The sequence below is a fragment of the Protopterus annectens genome, chromosome 1.part2, assembly GCF_019279795.1.
Source record: "Protopterus annectens isolate FY-2018-M chromosome 1.part2, PAN1.0, whole genome shotgun sequence".
Classification (NCBI taxonomy): Eukaryota; Metazoa; Chordata; order Ceratodontiformes; family Protopteridae; genus Protopterus; species Protopterus annectens.
This window is the reverse complement of record NC_056727.1, coordinates 507515036-507536605: the sequence shown is the minus strand read 5'-3', so window position 1 is coordinate 507536605 and position 21570 is coordinate 507515036.

Below are 21570 nucleotides of genomic sequence, written 5' to 3'. Positions count from 1 at the left end.
TCCCATATGTAATGTAATAGTTGCATACAATAGTTCTTTCTGTATCTAAAATACCTACACGTTACATGAAACAGGATAAGCAACTAAACCACTACAAGAATAAGCTTATATTTAGGCAAGAAAGGAAAGTTCTATCCCTTGTACTGACTGTGGGTTTGTGTCAGCCTGTAAAATCTGATGTGTGTCCCGAAAATGTCCCACTATGGCCATATGAAAAGGTGGCAACCCCAGCCAAAGCGGGTCAGTCACCAACACAACTACAATGACTGCAAATACCTATGACAGAAATACACAGCTTTCATGTAGCAACACTTTATTACATTCTGATGTATTCCCGAAAGGATTCAAGGACTAACATCACCTGCATGCTATACAGGAACCACTTAACAGTGCCTTAATGAATCAGCCTGCAATTACCATAGTATTAGTCCACTAAAGGATAGGTGTTCAAATAAGGAAGGAACCCTCACACACATATCGATTATGTATAAAAGCAGTTCCTACACACCTGCATCTGCTATGCACACCCACCAACATCACCCCCACACCCAAACTAATTACAATACAAACTGTAATAACATCACAAATCATTCACTCACTGTACAACATCTGCAGAAGCCTTAACATACCTTGTCAGAGACACACTAACATGGCCCTATGTGAAATAGTTGCTGTTATACAATGGAACAGCTGCTGATGTTACAGGGTTTGTTTGCACTAATCCCGTTTCAGAGGGTTGTGTGTACACTGGGATGTGTTACCAATTGCCGAGTAACAGCACAGTATGATACACATGTACACCAAATCAAGGATATCTGGTGAGCACACTGTAAGCCACATAACAGTTCATGCATAGCCATATAACCTTTAGCTGCCCAAACATCCTTCCCAGACTTAAACATCTGCAGAAGTATCAGGTACAAACAAACCCTGCATAAGTAGCAATGTTCTGAAATATAACAGCTGTACTCACATGCAGAACAAAATTGTCTAGCCATTACACACAATCCACGGGAGTCATGAAGCTAATACATCTCTGTCTGTCTCCATATAGCTGTTGAAATACATCACAGACAACACATCCAGGCTGTCTTCCTTGAAAGTAAGGCAAACGGACAATGCCCAAAAGGAGTACTCAGTTATACACCACTGTTGCCATGGTATCAACTAATGGAGTAGCTGCACAGCTGATGTGCATCTAATTAACTACTTTGGAACACCAATTGGTGGTCAGGATACCACATTTTACTGATATTTAACTAGAAAAGGATGGCTTATCACACATTCAAACCATCCGTAAATAACAGCAGAACGTTACAAAGAAGGTTGAAACACAAACTGAAAAGGATTGAATCAACAGTCAACGACACCTTGGGTTACTAATAAGGCATGTAGAACAGTCAGTATGTCTGTGCATTTAGTACCTGTTCTGTAATATTAAAAGTGCACGCAATCCATATAGTGGAAACAGTTATCTTGTAGTGATATATTGCTGAGCATAGTAACACTTGTAGTATTTATGTGTGTACTGCTGTAGGTCACAAGGCAAACACCGCATACACCACAAGGGATGCTATATAAGGGCTTTGAACACAAATATTCCTCACCAGCCACTGTCAGTGGCAGGGCAGGTCCAACAAGTATGTGCTATAACAGGGGATAGTATATGTTGATATATTGTAACAGTAGCCATATGTAATGGTGTATTACTGAAAATAACATGTTGAAGGTTGGCCCACTGTGCAATTATGATTTGCATTGTGGGACATTGTGCCAATAACTGTGTAATATACAGTATTGTAGGCAGATATGTATTACAAGTTACATAGCATTACTGTTATGTTAGGCAAACATTAGTTATGACTATTGGCATTTACAATACACAATAACAGGATACATATGACTTGTAGTCACCCGACAGTTTATCAGCATGATAGCAAAGTAAAATGGAAGAGCTAGTTAACTATCCATGCACATAAGACATGTAATAAGTGCAAAGGTAGGTATTAGGCTGTCTTACCAAGGGTATTTATAAGCCTAGCTAGAGTGTGTTGGCTTTCGCCACCCCCTTAGGTTAGTTCCCTGTGCCTCTGAATGGCAGAGCCATTAGTTCCCTGTGCCTCAGTCCAGCAGAGCCACTGCAGTGATCCCTGGGGTACATGTCTATCTCCCATCCACATGTCAAGGTTTCCCTTGAAGAGGGCTAGTGAGGGGCCTGCCTGATGTACATTGGAATCATGTTCCAAAGCATGGGGAGTGTCCGGGTTAGGAATCTATCCATCCAACACGTCCTAGTCATCATTGTGGTTAGTTGTATATCCCTAGAGCATGTGGCTCTCAGGTGCCTCTGTTTAGGTGGAGCATATCCAGCAATACTGGGTTGGACATGGGCCTTGTATGTCAAGCAGAAATCACCTGTGAGTATGCAGTATGCAACCGAGTACAGCTAAAGTTTCTTAGGTTGGGCTGTATAGGTCATCTGTTTGAGGTTAGTAATCCTCTTGGTGTGGTACTGCTGTGGTCTTCCAAGATGTTGCATTTGTCTTGTAAGGTATATCCCAAATGGGGTGTTCTTTAATGGGTCGAATAAGTCATGAGTAGAGAGGCACAATGGCCTCCTGTGATCTGGATGCGAATCCATTAGAGATTAGGGGGGCCACATAGAAGGATATTCTAACCACCTTGTCATTATGGGTATCGAAGGAGAGACTGCTATCTACTGATGTTCCCAGATCCCTTATTACCTTTTCTGTATGTAGGGGACTAGCACCTATGTGGTTGTCTATGGGTAATTAGTTATATCCAAAGGGGGTGACTATGCACTTTTTGGCATTCAGCTTGAGGCCATGATATTGACACCAGGTATCTGTCTCAGTGCGACCCTTCCAGAGGGTGTCTGTAACAGATGGGGAAACAATTATGTCCCCTAGTTTGCAGACGTCTGCAAACCTTTTCAGCCATAGCCCTCCTGTGCTTGCCTGTATGTCAGAGAATTATATATCGAACATGAGGGGTCCTAGGACTGAGCCCTGAGGGACGCCACTTGTAACTGGTATACAGTCGGACCTAGGGTATGCAACTCCCACTGTGTGGGTTCTGTCCGTGAGCCACTTTGCAAACCATCACTTGACGAAGGGGTTAACGTTCAGGCAGATGGGTATGTTGATAATACCAGAATGAGGAATGGTGTTGAAAGCCTTTGAGAAATCTAGGTAGGCTGTGTTGACCTCCTTACCCTCATCTAATGCCTTGGTAACTGTCTCTAAGAAGTCCACCAGGTTTAGGAGGCATAGTCTGCCCTTAACAAAGTCAAAAAGGGAGGGGTCAAAGGTTTGGAGGTACCCAATGTCTCTGTGACTAAGATCCATGATGTGCTCCATAGCCTTGCAGACCAGGCTAGTCAGGCCTATAGGGCAATAGGTCCCGTGGTCCATTGTGGCGTCACCTTTGTGGAGTGGGACAACTGTTGCTGTGCAGCATTCAGGGTGCACTAAGCCTGATGAGAGGCTATTATTGAACATGGTGCATAGGTGGGGAGCCAGTACGTTCTGAAGTTAGTGTAAAACGCAGCCTGGAATGTTGTTCGGTCCCATGGATGCTGTGATATTGGCTTTAGAGTGTGCAGCTTTGAGAGGGAGGGGGTGAAAGGTAGCACTGAACCTATCTGCCAGGATGTTGGCAATATCAGTTGGTTCTGTAATGTTTGCACCTTTGTGTTGTAACTCAGAGCAGATCTGGGTGTTGACATCAAGATATTTGACATAGCTATAGAATGCTTTGTGGTTGTTGTTGGAATTAGTGGCGGTTTTGTTTTCATAGCTAGCTTTGGAGGATCTTATAAGGGATCTCACCTTCTTACTGAAGTTGACCAGGGAGCTCCTCCACGCATGGGATTGTACTCTCTTTTGCAACAGTGTCTTCCTCCTGTAGTACAGTTTGTTTATGGCAGGGGACCACCAGATTGGTTTCCTCAATTAGGAGTATAGCATCTTGGTTCTGTTTGGGATAGCACACTCCATGCACTCGTGTAAGTGCTTATAGAGTGCATTTGTGTAGGATTCAGCAGTTGTAACAGTATTGTCCATCTGCATGGGTGTCATGACGTTCACCATGTCTGTCTTAAGAAGCATGAAGTTGGCTTTGTAGACATATTATACTGTGGTTCCCTTAATGGGGGGTGGGGGCGGGATGTGGATATCAATGGTGTTCAGCTCATGGTCGGATTGGACCAACGAGGAGTTGACTTCAGGCGTGGAACACCGCTCACTCATGTTGGTAATGCCTAGGTCTAGGATATTGTTGCCCCTGGTGGGTGTGTGGATATGTTGATCCAGGGCATTGGTGTTTATGAATTCCAGAAAGCATTGAGCTAATGAGTTGGTACATGAGTAGTTTTTTCAGTTAATGGTGGGGTAGTTTCAGTGAGACTATGTGATGAGTGTGGTGTGCTGCGAATGTTTACCTTCTCCACATGACTGTCAGGGTCAGGCTTGGCTGGAGAGAGCTTTACCTCAAGTTTGGCTAGATAAGTGCATCTCTCACAGGTTGTAGTGCTGGGTGGTAGGTGGAGAGGGTTGTCTGTGTACATGAGGCAATATGTACATTGCCTCAAGATGTCCAGATTCATCAGATAGACAGGAGAGAACACTGGCAGTTGACTCTTGGACATGCCTGAATATAAAACTAATTTCCCCTAGATAAGTGAGGAAAGTGAGTACAAGAGCTATTTTACTCTAAGGAAGTGAGAAAAGTATGTACAAAACCTGTTTACCTCTAGGTAATGAGGAAGATTGAGTGCTATAGTAATTAGTAGCTTACATAGTGCTTATAAGTTCTGAACAAGTGCTGAGCATGAATAAGCAATCCAGATAGGGTCTTGGATAACATAAACACACTCCCCCCATCAGGTACACAATCATATATCCATGTACACCACAGGGCCCCTGTACCCACAACTATGCAGGTACAAGCTGCACTCAGGCTGCATGGGACCTGTCCACATCACAGGTTGTATCATACACATATGGCAAAACAAGATGTCCCCCATGTACACATCATGTAAACATAGCTCCATGTCAGGCTGTGTACACACTGAATGGTGCACACCAACAGGTATCACAACTCACAAAGGGGGAGACACCAGTGATAATGGGAAGTACTGCACTACTACCCTGCTGAGTCTGATCTGAAAGGCCATGAACCTTGATCAAATAATTGATGTCAGCAATACAAATGTAGATGACAGTAAGGTTGATTTCACACTGCATATCATAACCTTGCCAGGTCATAGGACATTATCACCCATACTGTGTTCCACCTACACTCGGTATACTAGATGTACATTCCTATGTCACAGGAGTGTTTTGCAATGGGACTGCTGGCAGAACCAACACTACAGAAGGTGTCTGAATAATACATGCTCATCACACCAGTGGCAGCTACAGTAGGACAGGGTTAATTAATTGTATTCCCCCTCATTGTAGTCCATACCTCACAGACAAACAGAAAGCATCTGCCTATTGAAGTATGCGAATGACTATGACCTAGGAGCAGTAGCCGATTCAAGAGTGTTGTGGACAACATACAGAAGGGGCTTTGCGGGTGAGGTGTGTGTGACATATGGCCACAATCTGACAGCAACATATTGCATTGTCACCCCTATGTTAATAACCCTGTACCCATGAACTACCATCTAGGCAGCGGTCAACATAATGGACACTTGTGTGTAAGGGATGCAGCTGGGCAGTTGTCTTTCCTGTGATAGCTACATCACCACACCTGTCAGATAGTCATATGTGGCAACCCTAATAATGACAGGGTGCCATCCATGAATATAGAGATCATTGTCCAGCCATACACAACACACAAGTCACCCATATCAGATCACATATTTCCTTTAAGGGGTATTGGCCATGTGCAGATGGCCTACACCAGCCTTCCCATTCCACATCTCCACTATGTAGCATGATGCATACCCTGAATAAATCCATGTCCAACCCAGTGATGTTGGACATGCTACACATACACATCCTGATCTCAAACACATACTTCATGGACATCCACCTTCCACATGCTGGACAGATCCTTGTCCCATACACTTTACATAGTCCTGCCATTCTATGCATTCCTGTCTGTCAAAGCTGCACATCATTCCCCTCTCAGACATGGTGTGATGACTGCATGGTAAATGTATCATTAACCCTGTGGATCAGTAATGTGGCACTGCTACACCTGGCCCCAGAGACCCACCTGTTGACTACTGCCAGGTAACCTTTCATCCTAGATTCATACATGGCCCATGGCATATAGCCTACTAGTTGACTTTGACTGTACATGCTATAGTTGATATCCATCCCTGCAAACACCATCTGGCTAGCCAGTGTCCCATGTGTAGCATATGTGCAACACAGCTGATACATGGCAGGATGTTGAATTGCTGTACAGTGCCGTGTAGATGTATATGGCAGAACACATACATGTAAAACCTTATGTGAGCAAGTCTGCAGGGTCACAGGTCATGTCTGTTAAGGCAGTGTAAGTCTTTATATGTGACATATACACAGCATCAAGGTCAACTGCATTAATGTGGACACATCCAGCCATGTGCTGATAGGTAGGAACACCAGTACAGGCAAACAGACATGCCCACATCAAGACAGCATCCACATGGAGTATGAGCATTGTAATCAGGTGAAACACACACATATATGGTGATAATATCCACTCACCATTGAGTGTCACATGTGTTTGACACAAACACATCAGTGTCATGTAGATTTGCAAATACAACTATTTAAATGTAATAAATGAGATACACACGTATGTTCAGTTGTAGCTCTGTATGTCTCTGTGAGTTACTGTGACCTGTCTCCATCATTATGTCTTCCAGGTATGCCGCGTGCAAGGCTACCCCCTTTTACCCTCTTGGAGGATGAGGCCCTCATCCCATAACTACTTGACAATCATGATATCCTGTTCAGCCATGTGCCACAGGATGCACAGCAGCGGGATGCCCTGTAGATGGAACTTTGCAGGAGGGTTAATGATGTGGGTGGCCACAACCGCACATACCAGCAGGTGCGCAGACACTGCACATATCTCATTAGATGGGTGAAACAGTGTGTAAATGCAATCACAAGGGACCAAGGTGCAACAGGTGGTGGACCACCAACCCAGCCCCCACTCACACGTACTGAGGAGCTACTGGCCAACCTGGGGACACCTGCAGAACCACATCCACAAGCCTTAACTAATATTGTGGAGGTGGGTGTCTCACAACCACTGAGCCAGGAGTTGCCTGATAAGTCAGTATTGCACCTATCACAACTATATTCTATATAGTTTCATGTGTCACTGTACAATATGTAATGTAACATCATATGCAAGGCATGTATACACACATGCTGCATACTATAGTATGCTACTCTGTGTATGCACACATGTGCATACACCATAGTATAGTCTAATGTACTGGTGTATGTGTTAACATGCACATTGCACCCTGTAGCCATCATACAGGCATGGATAATGCTCATACTGCTGTGTTACTCCTATTTAGGTACCTCTGGCATTCCACTGCGACAGCAGCCCGTTGCAGGTGAGACTGTTATTATTTATCTGCCATGTGGCCATTTACAACATGTACACATAATGTATGGTCCAGTCATAATATACAGGTCAGACCTGCAATGCATCACAATGCCTACCCCTGTGCAACACTTGCAAACTATGTGAATCACCTCACTGACATGAATCAGCAAAAACTGTCATTGCCAGATGTGTGGACAGTTGTGCATACAATGGTGGAGGTGCTGTTCACTGTAGGGACATGTACTACAGATCAGAACTATACATGTGGGGAATATAAACAGTACTACACAGTGGGCTGGAGTATGGCCAGCCCACAGGATTCACTGGTGTGGATCATAGCCTTGCTATGAATGTCACACAATGTGATGTGCTATCTTGACATGTCCATGACATCTAGTGGCCTGGCTGCAATACTGCCTGCCTAACCTGAAATCATATCCCACATACCACCCTTTGTCTGCATAACCCTGTCGTCAGTGGATCATATGACTTCTATGGGTGTATGTCATATGGGGCAACACAGACATGTGAAATAGATGCCTGTCACAATAATTTGGCCAACACATGTACACACATGGCCATGGAGGATGGCCAGAGACATGAAGCAACACACACAGTAGATGTGATGTGCTTGTGTGTACACCCCGTCATGCAATGGCTACACATGGTCCAAATATGGCCTTTGTGTAATGGTTATATTGTAGATGTGGAACACTAGACATCCTACAAGCCTGTGCACATCTTGTGTAGGCGTGACATCAATCCACCACATAAGATGTGTTGAACATCTTGAGGGTGTCACAACATGACAGCAGTCACCTGTACAGTATTCACATCAGCCCACAGATGCAGTACATTCCCCTTGCTGGTGTCGGACATCAATGTCATACTTGCTCTTTGTGTGTGTGTGTGTGTGTGTGTGTGTGTGTGTGTGTGTGTGTGTGTGTGTGTGTGTGTGTGTGTGTGTTTGTGTGTGTGGTACACAGATATCATGTGGGACATGGTGTACCGACGTGTTCACCATGTCTGGCCATAGCTGCCAGGCAGCAGCAATATGGTTGCAGATGTGCAGGGGTGTCATCCATATACCCTTCAGAGACCTGTGTCACAACTTCCACATCATGGTTTAGTGTGTATACAACTCAGTGAAGTGGGTCACATTCTACAGTATATATGTACTGTATCTGAACACAGTCATGGCTATGAACTGTGTCTGTAACTCACACTGTATAGCAATAGAGACGCCTCATGATTCCCTGCAATGGCCATGCACATCAGCTAAATGTGCAGTATATCTGTAGGGCAGACAGACAACACTGCATTGGGACACCATTACCCCACTGTATATTTAACAGGACACCATTGTGTTAAACATGTATGCATGTCATTGCACACGTCAGCAGATCACATGTCATACTACATGTGATTGTCAAGGTCATATGCCACATATCAGGCAGGTGTACTGTTAACCTGTGCTGGTCTACATGGTGTAACACAGAGATGTATGCTAACTACTACTATGATTGTGTAATTTGTATGCCGTCTGCAATGACACATGCATGCTGTTGTGTGCAACCCTGGGATGTATGATAATTACCACTATTATTGTCTGTGCTGCATGCTGTCTGCTGTATCACATGCATGTTGCATGTCTTCTGTCATATCACATGCAGGGATGTATGATAACTACCACTATTATTGTCTGCTCTGCATGCCATCTGCCATATCACATGCATGTTGCATGCCTTCTGTCATATCACATGCATGTGTGTGTGTGTGTGTGTGTGTGTGTGTGTGTGTGTGTGTGTGTGTGTGTGTGTGTGTGTGTGTGTGTGTCTATTGTATAGATTGTAATGTACAGTTCTTGTCTGCCCTCACAAGTGATGTAGGTGCATTGCCCTCCTGCGGTACATCTGATGTTAGTGTCCCCACAGACTCTAGCAGTGATGATGACTGTATGATTGAGACACAGGCAGAGTTGTCAGGGGCTGAAACTGTGCCATTGGTTACCATTCCAGCTATATCCCCCTCATCCCTGCACACATATCCCATGCCTGCACATACCCCATCACCAGTGGCCATAGAGGAAGGGCAGTTGGCATGTGGTAGCTTTGAACAGGAAAGTGTGGGGGTTATGGAAGGTGTGCCTGCACACCATGGTGTCAGCCAACTGACTGGTGGTGCACCACACAGGCACATGGCCAGTGCTGCTTGTAGGAGGACCTCTGGCTAACATGCACCTGCAAGACGGAGTGCAGCAGCTGGTGTCACCAGATGCATGTTTCAGGCTGTAATGGAGGCACAGGCATGTGCTGAATGGCATAACAGAGAGGATCAGAGGCTTCAGAGGGCTGCTGTCTGTTCTTTAAACAACAACATCCAGGCAATGGTAAATGCTTAACAGCAGATTGCTGAAATTTGGATAGATGTTGGGTGATATGGTTGGAGTCCTTGACCATGGCATGACAATCCGCGAGTATGAGCTGTCTGTGCTGGAACATCTGGTAGGAGTGAAGCATTGGGCATGTGGATGTAGGCCTGCTATATCACCTGTTTTAGGTCTACATGTACGAGCTACCTTATATGTCCGCTCCCATAGTGGCGGTAGCAGCAGAAGTGCATCTGGTGCTCTGCTGTCCACACCACGATTCAGCTGGTCATATGCATGTGGCCCGGGATGGTCCCAACAGGGACACAGTTCCAGTGGACAAGTGACATCAGACAGTCCCCAATCTGCACCTCTGCCTGGTAGTGCCCGTGCAACCCCTGGCAGGCACAGGTCACATGTCCGTGGCCGGACACCGTGAACTGTAAAACCTGGCCTGTACAGTCTGCAGCTGTCAATAATACCCCTGTGTAGGCCATACACATGGCAGAACCATGTGCTTACATACACGCACACACTGGAAACATATGTAGGGCACCGCAACACACATATGCATAACATCCACACATGCCCAATTAGAGCAAAGGCCCTAATCCACACACATGTTGTCATCCAATGGTGCAGCCTAGGCCTCTGGCAAACATTATCATCCTGTGCATATGATCATGCCTGTGCCACATCCCTGACATCCACACCATCGGTGCAGGGACATGCTCATATGGTCTGATGTACAGGGTGAACAGACTAGGAAGATAAGTATAGTTTACAGTTGTTGAGTACTGTTGACAGGCAGCAGACATACCATGTACTACAGGTGTACAATGCATTTCGTACTGTTAACGGTATGTGTCTTGTGTAACAACAGTAATTGCTTGCTGGTTATGATGTTCTGCTGTCCTCCTTCATGTCTAATTGTACATGCCGATGGATGTCAGTGTTTGCAGTTAGTGTCCCATATGTCAATGTGGACTACTCACAGGTATGTATGAATATACCAGCGTGCATCGTGTAGCTGCCACATAACAGTGAGAATGTCCCACGTTCCAAACACGTGCACTGATCCAAGAGCATGATAGCTGTGTGTTAAGCTACTGTGGCTACAGACGTGACATCCATAAAGGGTGACATCGCAGGTACAGTTACATGGAGTGGTGAGGTAAGAGAGCGGTCTAGCTGATTACAAGGGTAGAGGCCAGTGGGAAGTGTGATGCCTCATTGGGAATCAGTAATGCACATTCCCAATGACAGGATGCCAACACACAACTGCACCCACACAGGTATTGACACACATGTATTCAGTGACACAGTAACACACCCACACACTCAGGGATTCACTGACACAGTTACACACACTCGCACACAGTTGCTACTGGTGAGGTGAGGACCCCTGCCTATGTGCACATCATCATTACAGTACTGTGCACCTACATGATGCGCCACAGTGAATACACATGTACAGGTAGTCAGTATGGCCTAAGATCAGGGACATCAACACAAATAGTAGAATGCATTGCCTGGATGGGGGGGGTCTTATCAGTTCAGTATGGTAACATACATCCTCACTCCAGGGACCAGACAGCCATACATACACACACACATACACACACTGTGGCATTCAGTATTGAATACACCAATGTCATGCACATACAGATACCTCACGTGTGAGATACACACCCCTGCCTATGTCCTGCTTTCTATATTGCAGTCTGTACAGATGTGTATACTAGTGTGCAGGAGCGTGAGTAACAATTGAGATGTATTCCCCACCATACATGACATATATGGACACACACGTAACCACACATGCCAGTACTGTGAATCAAAGACCTGTCTAGCACATGATATGTATGACAGACTTACAGCAGTATTGTATGCATTACAAACTGTACTGATGCTTCCTTTGGTAACAGTGCTGATATATGCACACAGGACGTCTTAACTGTTAACAGGTGTCAAGTGATTTACCTTTGCTGTCACCCTGACTGCTGTCTAAATTGTGTGTTATGTCCTTCAATTAATGAAACCATTGCTTACCAGTTACACAGGTTATTGTAGGACTGCTTGTGACACACCTGTGAGCTGTCCTCAGCAAACATCCATCTGCAAAGATGCCCCACCACTTAGTTATTTCCACACATCTGTCCATACCTGAGGTACATCTTTCTGTACAATCAGCATATCACCATATACAGTTGGCAATGTTGAGGCTGCATTGCAACTGCATGGTGTACTAGGATACATGTCACCTGCATAGATCAGCAACTGCACATGCATGTTATCTGAATGCACAACACTACATGTACATGTGTGTAGGTCCTATAATCCTGTCATTTGGGCATGTTTGTAGGCATTGCAATTGGTGGACATGTGCAATGACATACATGACACATGGACTGTTGTATGATATGATAGGTGTAATGGGTGACTGGTACAGAGGGAATGTTACCTCTGTCAACACTGATATCACACCTTATGTACTATTAGCATTCAGCAGCCATGGACCTACATTCCATGTGCATGTGTGTAATGGCTGTAGCCACCTGTTTGCACAAAGGACAACAACAGCTATGCTATTTACATGTATGTTGAGTGTGTGTTTGTGTGTGTGTGTGTGTGTGTGTGTGTGTGTGTGTGTGTGTGTGTGTGTGTGTGTGTGTGTGTGTGTATGGCATGTACATATCCAGGGCAGGTACATGTATGTCATATCCATACATGAGGGTGTGTACTGGTGTACAGCAACAGTCATCTGCTAATGCTGGAAAGTACCGAGGGCCCTGGTATGTGTCCAGCTGACCTGGTTACAGACAGTGGTATCATTGCATTGCATAACACATGATGCAACTGTTTCAGTACATGGGTACTCTCTACAGTTGATGTAGAGCTTGGTACAGTCCACTGGTCAAGGGTCACATGGTGGTGTACTCTTATATGTCCTACAACATGTATGGATGCGTGTTGGTGGTCCAAGGGCATGGTGGTGTCTGAGGTTTACATCTTAGAATGCAGCATGTGACACTGTGTCCTGCACATGACTCATCTGTGATGCTTTTTGTGGGGGTATTGGTCAGTTCATGTGAGTGGCCTTTATGTATGTGGGGACACCACCACCTGGAGCGGTCCATACCTGTTGTATGGCCCACATGTCTGGTTCTGAGGTATATGGTGGCAGTGCTATTGTGCACCACAGAGCCATCAGCCAGGTGTTCCTCACTGCACAGATGTCAGTACTGCCCATTGCTGGATTTACAGTGAACAGCTGTGATTATGGACGCTACACATCTAGCACTGGTTAGCATAAGAAAACAATGCAGTTGTCCTGTAGGTGTCAGGGTGTTATCCTGTGTTTAGGACATTTGCCTTGGAATGGCACTGTATGTGTGGATGCGACTTGGGTATTATCGCCACTCCCTTGAATTATGGATGCATGTGATATGTGTCAAAGGCCTGTCTACTGTCAGCCATGTCATCCCAGAATGACAAATACTGGACAACCTTGTACTTACAGCAGGACATTGGCTCATTGTGTTGTTCAAGCAGTTGCCACCTCTAGCAAGGCTCATTGTGTTGGTCAAGCTGTTTCCACTCCTAGCAAGACATCACTGCGAGTAGTGATATTGTGCTTGGTATAGGATGGTACATCTAAGGTGATGGACAGCAGCAGATGTTGTGTAAAAGACTGGTGTCAAATATATGTAGAGCAGCGTTCCTGCTAACAATGACAGCTACTAACACCAGAGCCCATTACAATGTGTTCTTTACATCTACCTGTAATAGCATGGCCACTGTGGCCTTCCATGTTTAGAATCAGAGGGCATCACAGTAAGCCCTGTGCTACTAAGTGTATGAGCATGCCCAGTATAACCTTGTGTAGATGGACACATAGTGCATTCCAAACAGCCCTGTGCTACAAAGTGTGTGAGCATGCCCAGTGACACCTTGTGTCGGTTATGTGCCTCTGTGTATGGGCATGGCCATTGTATCCCTGTATAGTGGTAGTAGTCATCCATTCCACAGATGGGCATACTCCAGGTCAGGATGGGTTCCTACTTTAAACACATAGGTTCACAGGTATGTACATCTTAACTGCCAGCATCCCTGTTGATGTCCACATTCCTAGAAGGTCATAATGACAGCCTAGCAATGTGTAGTCTGTGTGGTGCGACTCGTAAGTATGTAGTATTGTAATAGTGATCTGTAAATAGGCAGGTGTTCCGTTCCCACCACTGGTGTGTGTGTATGTATGTCTGTCCACATTTGCCAGAGGACTGTAAATTGCTTTTAGACTGCTCACACTCCATACAATTCTTATACCCACTTTTGGCAGGGCTGATGATGACACCCACCTACAAATACAACTCTAGGAGTGCTGTGTCCTAGTAATCATGATAGCACGTTCTGTAGCTGCATAATGCTGTAGTGTAATAAAGTAGTTAGGTTGGTGTTCTAATCCCACACTTGCAGTGTGTGTGTGTCCCCGTCTGCCTGAGGACTGAGTAATGCTTTTAGACTGCTCACACTCCATGCAATTCTTATACCCATCTTTGGCAAGGCTGATGATGTCACCCATCTACAAATACACCTCTGGCAGTGCTGTGTCCCAGTAATCTCGGTAGCACATTCTGTAACTGCGTAATGCTGTACTGTAATAAAGTAGCTAGGTCGGTGTTCTAATAACACACTTGCTGTGTGTGTGTTCCCATCTGCCTGAAGACTGAGTAATGCTTTTAGACCACTCACACTCCATACATTTCTTATACCCACCTTTGGCAATGTCACCCATCTACAAATACACCTCTGGGAGTGTGTTTCTCTGACTGAGTAATGCTTTTAGACTGCTCACACTCCTTACATTTCTTATACCCACCTTTGGCAAGGCTGATGAAGTCACCCACCCATAAATACACCTCTGGGAGTGCTGTGTCTCAGTAATCTCAGTAGCGCATTCTGTAACTGTGTAATGTTGTAGTGTAATAAAGTAGTTTGGTCGGTGTTCTAATCCCAGACTTGCCATGTGTGTGTGTGTGTGTGTGTGTGTGTGTGTGTTTGTCCCCATCTGCCTGAGGACTGAGTAATGCTTTTAGATGGCTCACACTCCATACATTTTTTATACCCACTTTAGCAAGGCTGATGATGTCACCCACCTACAAATACACCTCTGGGAGTGCTGTGTCCCAGTAATCTCGGTAGCGTGTTCTGTAACTGCGTAATGCTGTAAAGTAGTTAGGTCGGTGTTCTAATCCCAGACTTGCTGTGTGTGTTTGTCCCCATCTGCCTGAGGACTGAGTAATGCTTTTAGACTGCTCACACTCCATACAATTCTTATACCCACCTTTTGCAAGGCTAATGATGTCACCCATCTACAAATACACCTCTGGGAGTGCCGTGTCTCAGTAATCTCGGTAGCGCATTCTGTAACTGCCTAATGCTGTAGTGTAATAATGTAGTTAGCTCAGTGTTCTAATCCCAGACATACCAAGTGAGTGTGTGTGTGTCTGCCTGCATGAGACTAGTACAGTGCTTTGTAGTATTCACTGTAGCGCATGCCCTAAATGCATATTGCTGCAGTGTGATACAGTAGGGGGTTGTATACAGGACATAGCAAGTGTGTGTTTGTCTGTCAGAGCCTGTGTAGAGGTGGTCGTGATTGTCTTACCATTGGACATGTTTGGGAGTGGATTTTGTAGTTTTCCTATATGGTATCCGTCTTATGACACATTGGCCATCTCACGAGGAGTACAGCTGTCAGTCAACCACGGGACTGTATTGGCAGTCCCGCACCCATGTCCCGCACCCATGTGCCATGCACAAACAAACTTGCCTAGGATATCCCGCTATGTTGCTAGTACATAAAAAACAAACAAAAAAAATGGCACAGGAGCAACGGCAGCGTTCACAGACCAGTTTTAATAAAATGAATGTTCTTTAAAAACAAACGTTGTAGTGGAACTGCGTCCACAATGAGCCAAAGAACAAGAACCAACAAATCCAAATGTAAAGTGCTTTTCATCTGTTAATATAAACAGACTTCTTCAGACAAATGCACTTCATAAATCAGACATTTTAAAAGTTGCTAGTACCATGCATATTGATGACAGATAGTAGGCATGGTGTGAATACATTGGCCTGCAGAGGACATGGCACTCTGAACAGCAGTACAATAGGCATACTGCAACATATGTGGTGCCATCAAATGTGATCCACAGAGGCCAGACAATGCTGTACATGTGCCCTGTATGGAACCATGCCACTGACACCACGGAATACCTGTATCATACTATCCATGCAGGTGCAGGGTCGACCTGCTCACTATAAGCAGGTTTCGCCACATCAGGCCAGTATTGGCATATCAGGGGATAACAGGCCGTGTACATAACATGTGTCTGCCAAACCAGGTACACCTGTACATGTCACTGTACAGTATTGTGGGGTATGCATATCCCAGGCAATGTCCATGTGAAGGACAATCAAACACAGACATGGCATGCATTGCAAAGCTATGGCCATACACACTGGTAACCAGGATGTCAGGCCAGATAATGCAGTACCCATCTATGTGGGACATTGCAAACACTACACCCCCAGCACTGCACACCATTGTCGGGTGACATGATGCCAAGGATTACACCTCACCCAGCCTTGTACAGCCATCTTGCACAGCCAACCACTACACATCCATAAAGCAATACATACCACCTGCCAGTACTGACACCCTGTGCCTGCGTGTGTGTTGTGATACTCCCAACCACAGTCACTCCCAGTATAACCCTCGTTGGCATACCAACAAATGTCAAGCAAATTCACAAGCCCTAGCCCATAGAACCTCCAGATATCCCCTGTGGTGCATGTGGACCTTTGCATTACTGCAGTATGGCAAACTAAGTAGTTATGTTGTGTAATTGTGGCCCTGGCAAAGGTGCCAATGCGTGTCCATTAGAGAGTGTGGTTGTGGTGACAATGGCATCCGTTCACGTGGACAGCCATGTGTGCCACACCTAATGTATGTCTACTATATCTCTGTTTCAGATGTCACTCACCTTCACACATATATGTTCTTACAGCACAGCAACATGTCGCCTTTGTGGCACATGTAGTAACATCATGCACATGTAATAGTAATGAGTAGTCAGGGGTTTGACCCCTGTACTGTTTGGAGTGTGGCAGTTGATGCTTATGGTTAAGACTTCAAGCCCTTCCCTGGTGCACTTTGCCTGTCCCACCCACACACTCTCTGGTGGATGTGAAGGAGTACACCTGCACAGCAACAGCATGTGTATTGTAAGTGATGGACATGATCAGGTGATGGTCTCTGCACTTATTTCAGTCCTCCTCTAGCTGATTGCATGTGGTACAGCTGTGATGGTGTTCCCATAGCCATCCGCATGATAAACACAGTACACTATCTAGGGAAACATGTTGTTATTTGGCCATGACAGTCACTGTGAGTGGTACCTGGATGTGGTGTTCTGACACGGCATCACAGATGATATCTGGATGTACCTCAATCATTTTCCACAGTGTGAAATAGCCTAAAGACAGGAGGGTGATGTGCCACACATGACTACAGCATGTAAGTGTAGCTATGCTGCATTGAGACTACTGCCTGTTTAACATGTGTGTGGTAATGACAATTCTGCATGTTATAATACAGACATGACAGTACTCTGTTCATGAGGGACCCCCATCTGTAGGACCCTATGTGAACTGTCAGTGTGTGCAACCATTTGTTTCCTGTATTACACAATGAACACACATCTGTGCACAGCAGAAGCATGGTGTGAGGATTGCAGACAGTACTTGATGATAGGGATGTGTTACTGCCATCGCACCCCTGCCTGGACATGTGTCACATGAGACAGTGGTATGGCATACATTGTGTGGGGTTCCCAGTGACAAGCCAATAATGGGCAACCATTCATAGCTGCAGTTACACATCTACTACACACTGTACAGATGGCATGCAGTATATATGCATGTGTTGTGCTCCCTCTGCAAATGTATATCATCTGTTGTGTTGGATTGCTGGTGATATCTATGCATACTGCCGTAAGTAATCCTGTATGCTGTTGTATATCACTAAGCTGTACGTGGGTTTAAAATGCAACACCATAGGCTGAATGGGTTGGGAGGTCCTGGCAGAACCTTCTGTCCCTCTTCAGCTGACCATGGCACCGGGCACTAGCACATCTGGGGCCCAGCCATAGACATCAACCTCTGTTGGCTCTGCACCACATTCTGGTGGTACCACCACTGAGGATGGAGCATGTCCCCCCTGGGAGTGGGACCAGACAGGTACATGTCTGCTGTCGTGCAGTCCCAGACGTCTTGCGTTGGTGGCTCCCTAAGGGCTTCCAAAGCCAGATATGCCAGCTCACAGGTGGAATGTTACATTTACAGGGTGATGCTGCCCCTCCTGGCAGCCCCCAACACTGCCTCCTTTGCAGCTGTGTAAGTGCAGTGGCAGTTGCCCATGGCTGGAGACCTCTGTCCCACTGTTCCCATGGGCTTGTGAATGCCGATCACCCATCCCCATCCAGAGTGTATCCCCCACACATGTGTCATATACCAACCCTGTATGCTGTCTTTTCTGTGATCCTACCTATCCTCCATGACCATATCTACACTCCTACACCAACATCTGACCCTCACCTATGGAAATATAAGGCCAATCGGCTCCTAGGACAACATCTGTCCTATACATAGCTGTCCATTACACACACGTGCCCACTGGACACATGAAACCCTTGTAATACGCATCACAACATACTACTGTTATCCTCACCTTTGTCCTTCAGGCGCACGATCCTGGTATGCACATCACTCCTACATGGTCCAGGTACACATGATGAGGATGACCCTATTGTACACACAACACTACCAGTCCCTCTATGGTTACCCATTTACCTTTATCATGATGATGATGTTGCACACAGCACCTTGCAAGAGTACTATTCACACATAATGATTGGACAGGTACTGTTGTTTTAATGCACATTACATGCACAGAGTGATGTATACGGCCAATGTACAACTATTTGCATGCATGACTGACACATGTCTGTCTGAGGGAGTCTTGAGATCACATAGAGCAACACCACTACACAATACAGGCACCCCTGGTGTTTCCCATTTCATTCTTTTGTAATGCTTTGTTGCCACATGGTATGTTCCTGATACATCTCTATATGTGTATGTACCTATATGCTGGACATAAACACTCACATATACATCTACATGATGGGATACATTCCTATACTGTTGAATGACTGTGCTGTATGATATGTTTGTGGTGCTGTCCATTGTCTGTATATCTGCCATGGCGTATTGGTAATACACGTTAGCTTTGTGCACAGGGTCCTGGTTCTGACCCTTGCAAAGGATGTTTATTAGGTTGCAGGGCAGAACAAGCCCATTGGATACGGAGGGAAAAAGGCACATTAAAGCAGTCGGGAGCGGGTGTGCATGGGTTTGCGCGGTGTTAAGCACTGCTAACCTCTGGTTGCAGCCTTTTACACTCAGTTAGCCTCTACATTGCTTTACCAGTGCAATACTCGCATACTGGTAGCCAAACATGCTTACACCTGCTCGCTCCCACACTTGCAAATACACCAACATTGGTGCTTGCATCTGTCAATCACACCCCTGGGTGGGAGCGAGGACCACAGTATTACCTTGTGATGCCTATTACATTGCACTACATGACTACAGTATCGGGAATGGCTGCCCATTAGACGACGGCATTGTATTCGACTGTACGGAATCAGCGGCCTGTCCAGTGATTCAATCATATTTGTTTGTTCCTCATACAATCTGCTCCCACCTTGTGATGCATATTACATTGGACTACATGACTACAGTATCGAGAATGGCTGCCTATTAGGCGACGGCATGGCATTCGACTGTACGGAATCAGTGGCCTGTCCAGTGAATCAATCATATTATTTGTGTGTTCCTCATACAATCTGCTCCCACCTTGTGATGCCTATCACATCAGACTACATGACTACAGTATCGGGAATGGCTGCCCATTAGGCGACAGCATGGCGTTCGACTGTACAGAATCAGTGGCCTTTCCAGTGAATTAATCATATTAATTGTGTGTTCCTCATACAATCTGCTCCCACCTTGTGATGCCTATTACATTGGACTACATGACTACAGTATTGGGAATGGCTGCCCATTAGGCGACGGCATGGCGTTCGACTGTATGGAATCAGCAGCCTGTACAGTGAATTAATCATATTATTTGTGTGTTCCTCATACAGTCTGCTCCTATCTGGCTGATATATGGGAATGGAGACTCTTCAATACAGACGAGTTGGGTTGTGGGAGCCACATCCTTCGGCCGAGTCATGCTAACACATACCTATTTTAGGTTTGCTACCTTTTCAATTGGCCAAGGTGGGACTTTAGGGTTACCACCTGTCCCACTTTGTGAGGGACAGTCCTTCTTTAGGCAGTTCTGTCCTGCAAAAATTATCAAGACATAACAAATGTCCTGATTACAGGATATTATTATATTCTACGTTTCATTAATAGTTGCATAAAACAGTTAATTTACATATGAAACTTCTATATGTTATGTGAAGTAGCATAAGCAATTCAAATGTTACTAGATTAAGCTTTTATTTGTGCAGATAAGTATAATTCTGTACTATGCACGGCTGTAGGTATGTTTTGTCCTGGAAAGTCTGACATTTCTACAGAACATATCCCACTTTGGCCATTTGGAAAGGTGGCAACCCTATAGGACCTGTATGTAGAGACATCAGACTTTGCAGGGCAACACATACTCACAGCCAGTAGAAAGGAGAGTACTTCACTGTTTTGCCTAAACAAAAGGTTATTCTTGTAGCATTATAGTTGCTTATACTGTTTTTTATAACATTTAGGTATTTCAGGTACAAAATAATTGTTTTATGCAACTACTACAGTCAATATAGGAAATCATTGCTCTAAATCACAGGACATTTGCCATAATTACATTTATTTTGTAGGACACAACTGCCCAAAGGGGAGTGTCCCTCGCAAAGGTGGACAGGTGGTAACCCCAACCCTATTATTCTATCATCTTTCTAAGGTAGTCGGCGGAACATGCACTTTTTCTCACTAGCAGAACACTCATACGAATGGGAAAGAATGAACACTGAATCAGGGACACTGCATAACAACCTCAGGGCACATTTAGAAGGTTGGTGCTATTAACCTGACACATTGACGGACCCAGGGCACATATGTATTCATACACATTGTCTGAGGTACATGCTGTTTAGGACTCTTACATGTTATCATTATTCATTACATGTATTCCGCCACCTTTCCTCCTAATATCACTAGTTCTAGGAGGGTTTAGTTGGGACTGTGTTAGATTCTGATTCATAATCACGGACATCCCTGGTAATCGGGGACAGTTCAATGATATGGTCCCTACGTGTTCTCCCAATGGTTTATGGACTGTCCAGTAGATGTGCTCTTCAGGTTTGGGAGGTATGGGCATCTGCTATACTCACATCAGAATATTACTTACATCCACGGGGCGGTCCTAATACATATCTGCCAGCCAACACCTGCACACCTAAGCCCATAATCGCATACCC